We start from the raw sequence: 7,879 nt of genomic DNA on the forward strand, positions 1-7,879 counted from the left end.
ATTCAAATGGAATGTAATTTTAAGTCATGCTAATCTTCAGTTTCTCTGAATGGAACATGAGAGAACAGAAATATGCAGAAGGCAAACACTCTCTGCTCTTCTAAACTCAGTAATCAGAAGGACATAGTTTTTTTCTTCTGACTAGTTAAATTGTACAGTAAACTACAAAGACATTCCATTTATGGTGGCAAAACTTTGTATGAGGGCTAATAAGCAGTGGATAAGTGGATGGTTGATCTATTTCATGCCTAGAGAGTTAACGTGAATGGATAAACACACTCAAAATTACTCATCATGTAATCCTAATGAAATCCTTCCTAAACCCTGTAAAAACATTCCCAAATCCTTCTAAATTAAGTTTGTTAATGCAGTTAATCCAGATTGGTGTGTTGTGCAGGGAGTGTGTTCTGGTTATGGGTTTCTGGTCTGCCAGAGTATTTTGAAGGTCATGCAATTTTGAAATGGAGACGTAGTTAAATTAATTTTTGGTAGTTACTTCAAAATAAATAATGACTTGACTGGTGAGAGGATTTTGTACGTCCATTAGAGAAAACATATTACAGTAACTTTTAACAGCTCCACATACTTTAAACTAAAGATATATACTAGGAGAAGCTTTGAAAATTGCAGTAAAATATCAAAATAAGTGATTAAGTTGTGAATGACAGTTTTAGTCTGGGAACTTCCTGCATTTATCCGGTTATATATTATTTATCTGCAGTCACAGGAAAATGGTAGAGCTTATGTACAGTTCTCCCTAAACATGGATTACTGGCTGAAAATATTTTTGATTAATGGGTTACAAATAAGAGGGACAGCTGAGTCTTAGTAGTACCAGCCCAGTTTATACCAGCTGAAAAGTGGACACACAGAAATGAATTCTTATGAATTATTAAACAAGAAAGTCATTTTCTAATTTATACATTTAACATAATGTAATTTAAGTTGCCAAAACATAACATGAGATAGACAGGGCATGCAAATCATATGTAGAATTGTAGATAAAAATATTTTGATATTTTCACAACAGTGCAAGGATTTCTTTGACTAATGTTTAATAGAGTCATCTGTAAATGAGTGGCTATAAGCAAGTTACTTGGCAAAAATATGTTATCTCTGCATTGGTTCTTGATTTCCCTACAGATGAACAAATATTAATAATCTCTGAAAACCTTGGCGAGTTTTATGTATTAGTTTTCAGCAGAGAAATTTTGCCTTTTTTGGTCAAGAATAGAAATATAGGCATGGATTGATTTTAAGTACCAAAAGTGGTATTTCCTACAAGTACTGCATCAAACTTTCAGCCTTTGTTTGAAAAGAATTGTGTAGACCAAAGAGTCACATCCACAAGTAGACATAGGCTTAATGAGAGAGAAACAAGGTATTCATTTTGCTGAAAGTTCAGTAATCAGTCCATTACCTGTTATATTTGTAAAGTAATGCAAAACCTGAGCTCCCTGTGTAATCAGAGGCCAAAGGCTGGCACCTCACCAGGCAGTGATTTAGGGCAGAGGCCTCATTGGGTCTTAGCTATGCTGGAAGCAGTGCCTGTTCCTGCTTCTGTACACCCCGCTGCATTACATCAGGCAGTTAGATATTTCCTTATGCAGACTGAGGAGAGATAGAGAGCTGTGCCTAAGACCACAATTCATGTGTTTACCGAGCAAGACAACTGATCCTAGAGTTTCAAACTTATGAGGAAATACACAGGAAACTGAACGTATAGTGTTCTAAACTGAGGCTAACTTAGTCTACCTTGTCCTTGTGCTTTTGCTTAGCACTGCATACTTAGTCTGTAACTAGAGCAATGATAGGAACCAAGGCCATTTAGATTGTTACATAAATAATTTGCAGTTATAAAATCTAGTGTTTGGCAACTGTACCTAGCCACCTCTGATTTCATCTTTCACAATATAACTAACTCTGAAAGGATATTCTTATTTTACTCTGTGACATTGCTGTTAATTGTAACAGGAGATTTTGAGAGTCTGAATTTAACTTTGGAACACTGGGAGTAAATCTGAGCCTTAATGATGCAGTTATTAAGTTATGTTATTAAGCATGCAGTATCCATCTATCTCCATATATACATGTATTTGTGTGTGTGTGTATGTGTGTGTGTTGAACAGAAATGTTTTACTGCTTAAGAGATCTCTCTTCCTCTGTCCACCAAAGAACCTAATAACCCAGTGATAATAGCAGTTCCTTTGGTGGCAGAAGACCAACTGTCCATATGCTGTTCCAAAAAAAGATTGACAGCTTTGAACTTGCATATGTTGTTTCTCATGTCCGTTATTAAGCCATAAAAAAAAAAACTTGCAGAGGCTGCTGTAATTTTCTCTTCACTGTATTTCTGTTGGAGAATTTACCTGGTAAATGTATAAGAAAGTTCATCTTGGAGCAACTCCAAAAGCAAGATGTGTAGAGATGAATTGGTAAAAAGAAACTTTTATATTTAAGTCTTGATGCTTTTATATGTCCTAGAGGAAGAAATTTGGCCAAAGTGGAAACTTAGCTTCCTGGGAACACTGATATCTTCAGGCTTAGGTTCCATCAAAGGTGAATGTGGGAAGTCCTGTTTCTGGAGCAGTTATGCCTAGGTATCAGACCATACTACAGCAGACTGCGTATTATCTTTCTGCAGTGTTCCAAAGTAGATCTCTAGAAAAAGAATGATCTGAAAATATATGGATTCCTTCAGAAATGTTCAGTGTTGTGTAAGAATTCTAGCATTTCAGAGCCCTGTAACCACACAAAACAGTTTCTAGTCTCTTTCCTGAAAGTTTCTTTCCAAAATATTTCTCCAAACATATTTGCCATATATACGGGCAAAACATATTTTGCAGTTCGTGAACAACAGAGAAACACTGGAGAAGAATGGACCAAGACCATGCCTAATTCAGAAATAAAATATTAAGAAATTTCATTTTTAAAAACAAGCAGAAAATTCTTTAAGTTTGTTTTGAAAATTATGAATTTCTCCAAGGCTGTCATTCCACCCCCTAAATTCTCTGGTTTCTTTCAGATAGTCAGAACTATCAGCATAGGTGCCTCTGCCCATTCAGAATAGCGTAATCTGATTTACTGTCATAGTTTAACTTCGTTTGGAGAAACGTTTGGAGAATTTTAACAGCAATGTGGAACAGCCTTAGGATATGAACAGTAGATCTCATTGAAACTGGATATTCTTGGAATACATACAGACCTACCCAGCAGCTTAAGGACAACACTCATAACTACAGCATCTTGAGACTCTGTTTGGTTCCAGCAAGAGTTTTGTTGTTGTTGACAGATACTGGCTCCTGCCAAATGAAGTGAAAGTTACTGAATTTATCTGGAGGAGAAAACACAATATTTAAAACTTGCAGTAGTCTATTCAAAAAGTAAATCCTTGAAGATATTTAAGGAAAAGTCCACCTGTGCTCCTGGGCTATCTACATACTAAAATGGACAGTAGGAGAAAATCAGTGCTTGGAGAGACTGAAACATTCTTTATTACTTTCTTGCATTGCATTTATATACAGAATGCTCTGAGGTGTATTCTTCTACAGAGGATATTTACCTTTAAAAGTAACACCACAAGGAAAGATGAGATACAAGAAAACAATCATGGGATGAAGAGCTTGCCATCTTTACTTCAGGTTTAGAGGTTGTACTATCTATATAATACGTACTATGCTATCTTTAAAACACTGGGAGAATATTGTTTAAAAACTTTGACGGTATTACAAGGACCCTGAAGCTATAGAAACAGAATTAAGCAATAGGGGTTTGTAGTGAAATGTGCAATGAGGGCATTAGGAACTGTCCAAAAGACACGCACCTAGTTTTTCCTTCTGTTACTTATACAAGTAGTATAATTCTTCTACCCTGCTGCAAGCCTTTATCTGCTGCCTGTGTACATGCAGCACTCCACTTTAATTAGTCTCAAGATTTGAGACTTAGAAGGAATAGCAGGGGTCTCTAATTATCTTCACAAACTAGTCATCTGCTCAGAAAATGAGGAATGAGTAGGCAGTAAGTAGTTAGAAGCCAGTATTCAACTCCAGAGAGAAGCAGGGAGAGCAGAAGATTAAGTACAAATTTAACTGACTTTTCTGGGTCTTCAAAATTAGTAAGGCAATCCTTCTTTAGTAAAAGACACCAACTTTAGATATTGGGGGCTTATCAGTAGTATCAGACCAGATATTTTACGATTTTATTACCCCTCATGCCTATGCAATATTTTGGATATTTTTCTTGTAAATGTATTTTTTAGGCATTGGTAGCATTTCTTGAAGGACTGTTGTGATAAATAATGCCTGGAAAACATTCCTTTTTTTTTTTTTTTTTTTTCTGTTCAAACTTAGGGGAAAAAAAAAATAAAAACAATACTTTGGAATTTCAATCATGGCCATTCATGAACTGGCCTTGACAAAAACAAAAAACAACTGGAGGATTATCTCTTTAGCAACTTCTGAATCACAGCTGCATTATTGATATGAAGCTAAAAAGGCTTTGCAGATCTTTGTATAATTAAACGCAACTGTTATTATGGAAATTTTTCATAACAGCTGTTGTACTGGAAGAAAGGTTACCTCTTCTCTATCAGTAATCCCTTTAAATCTCTGACATGATTCATAGATTCTCAAACAATGCCTATAAATTAAACAAACCGGATGCCTTCCACACATGCATTTATTTATCATCTTTCACCCCATCAGCAAGTTAAGTAAGAACAGAATAACAGGACTCAAGTTAGCTCATGAAAGTAATGTGGATGTTCCTTCTTATGAACTTCATTTCTATTTTTGTTTTCTGAAATACTTGTTTCATTGTGCACAGAAGTGGTGTAAGGTTCTTCGATGAAGCAGTACAAGCCCTTGTTCAAAAACCTTATGCTTGCTACTTAAATCTTGAACCATCAGTCAAGGGTAGCAAGAAAGAATGAGTTTGATAAAGGCAAGAGACAGGTTTGAAACATGACAAAAAGCTTTAGCTGTAAATGTATTTCTTCCTTTCTTTGTGAAGAGCAAAACAGGTTTCTCCTTCTGGCCGGAAAGAAGCAGCCTATCAGTGCTACAGCCAGGGTTCTCATTTTATTCCTGGCTTGAAAGCCAAAAAAGAACCTTGGAAAGAGAAGAAGGATCAGCCAGGATTTATTTTCTTTTCCCTTAAGGGCTAAGTAGTAGAAGGAAGGAGAAGGAAAGAAAACAAATGTCACTGTCAAAGAGTAGATGGCTTCCTAGGCTTCAGAGTGGAAGGTTGTGGAGTATTTTTATAGTGTTTTTTGTAGCATTGACAAAACTCAGAAACAGGAAAGTGAGCTTTTAAACAAGCTTCTTTTTCAAAGCAAGTCAAGTACCTGCATTTTTGGGCATCATTGGACTGCAGCTCTGCAGGAGAGGGTCTAGTGGAGTGTGGTTGATTACAGAAAGTGAACCAAACTTATCTTCCTTTCTTTTTCTCCCCAAGGGGTGAAAGATCTTGCTTTTACCATTGGGAGGCTGATTTACCATGAAGGAAAACTACACCATCAGATGATAACCAGGGATTATAAGAAGAGTTGCAAACAACCATTGGAAGAAAAAGAGAATCAATTACACCACATAGATAAGAATGTTACCTGTGACTTTATCTGGGGAAAAAAATTATCTTGAGAATCCTCCATCTGTAGAAGCTCCTGTACAAAGTAGTTAAGCTACTGCTGATTTTGCCCTCAGAAATGTAGAGAAAGATGACCTCTTCTAAGTCACTTTCAGTCTAGTGTGTACTTGTTTTGTAGCACTTAAAGAAACATAGCTTGCTTTCTTCTGGAAGCTGAAGTTTTAAAGTCTTTTTTTACTTATCTCAAGTGACTCAGCACTGCTTCTTTTCAGAAAGTGGGGATCTGATTCTGTGAATTGTCATCCAAAGTATTTACTAAAACCTGATTGCTGAACCATCTCTCAGGTGCTGAGAACCAAAAGAGCTCTTCTTTAAAACCTTGTCAATGTTCTCTGTTTTCTGACTTGCAGCAAGAAGCAAATAAAGTCATTGAAATTTTCTTGTAATTGGTGTAATATGCTCCCTGTGGTTAACACAGCTAAGCAGGTGGACAGCATCCTTTTGTTTCAGCCTTATCTTCCAAACAGTCTCCAAACAAAATATATGATAAATTATATTGTGAGGACAAGTGTCTGCCAAGGCACCATGGGATTACTGTTTGAGCTGGTCTTAGTTAGCATCTTCACTAATGATCTGGAAGCAGGACTAAGCAGACCATTAATTAAACTGTCAGATATCACACATAAATAGATTTATGATCCTGGCTGGAATAGAAGATATGCAGACTAAAAGTGAAGGCTGCTATTAAGAAAATAGAAATAATTCAGGAAACTACCAGTTTCTTTTTGCCTGGATTGACATCTGAATTATGAACTTTGTATCACCTGCACATTCAAACTGTTTGTTTTTCAGTTAAACATTCATCAGTTTGAGAGAAGTAAGGGTTACATAAGATAGTGTTTCCTTGCATTTAGCCGCATGTTTTGGTTTCTCACCTGATCATCAAACTTGCTCGGCTATAAGATTGGCTGGAAATTATGGTTGTATTTTATTTTTTTTTTTTTTTCCTTGTTCCGATTAATTCCTTACTGACAAAATGTTGTTATTTTCAGTTTCATGATTTTGATAAAGTTTCATATCAATCGATCCAATCACCAATATAGTCTTATTTTCCTTTTACATTTATTTTGAAGAGTAAGATGGAACTTGTTATTTGTTATATACCAATTTTCATGTAAGACCATTTAAGGTGCACAAAAGTACAGCTATCAGTAGCAGCTCTAAAAAATTAAGCATTTAAAACATAGAATACAAATCTGTGTGTTTTTTAAGAATTTGTGAATGCACTTTTTGTATAATATTCTGCATTGATTGTGTATATGTAGAGTGTATTCCCTGCTTGTGTCAGAGCGACAGAACTGCCCAAGCCGCAGTGATCTGTGCTGTATGCTTTTCCTTTGGAAAAGTCAGTTGCTTTTGTGAGTTGGGAATAAACCCACACAGCATAAGTTATGTAGGAAATAAGTTGTGTATCCATAGGACTCAGCATTACAGTTCTTGTGGTGCTTGGAAGTCTTCTGTAGTTCTATTTATAAGCTTAGGAAGCAGCTTATGGTACAGCAGCGCTCTCAGGAGGAAGCTGGCATCATAGCAGAATCTGAATAAGGCAAGAAATTGAGAAGCATTCCTGCAAGTGCATCTGTCAAACCATGGGATGCAGGAGAAAATGAGGAGGTGACAGGTTGGACAGAAAGAGAAATAGCATAATATGAAGTGAGTTAATGATGCCAGCAATTTTTAGCAGTTGAGAAGGTAAGGGTTGCAAAGGCAAGGTGGCACTTCATGATTTATGTGCAAGGGGGAGGCAAAGTGATATTTTTTTTTTAATGTGTTTTAAGCTGCTATACTGAGTTCATGTATGCAATTTCACTGCTGTCCAGGAAAAACACTGTAATTAAAAAACAAAAACAATCAAAAATCTGTGTTGCTGGACTTACCCAGTTTTTCAGTGATTTGCTGCCTCTTGTGATCCAGACCAAATGAGATGATTTGCCATTTAGAAGTATTTATTGAGATTTCAAGGTCTTTTCTTATGCCACTTATACGCCAAAAAGGTCCATTACTTTCAATTACAATTAATCCCAGTTTTTCTTAATAAGTGTAAAAAAAAGTTTAATTTGATTAAAAATACTCACTGTAATGATATATATTTTTAAGAGAAGACATTTGTCCTGGCCCAAAATGCCTGTTTTCAGCCCAGTCTTAAGATATCGTTGTGGGTAACAAGAATAAATCATTCCATGCAAGTTACCTGAATTATTCATAACTAAATTGAGCGGTGGTATTTTCTTTA

Source organism: Coturnix japonica, chromosome 4 (assembly GCF_054131305.1).
Source record: "Coturnix japonica strain WE chromosome 4, WE-NBRP24, whole genome shotgun sequence".
Classification (NCBI taxonomy): Eukaryota; Metazoa; Chordata; class Aves; order Galliformes; family Phasianidae; genus Coturnix; species Coturnix japonica.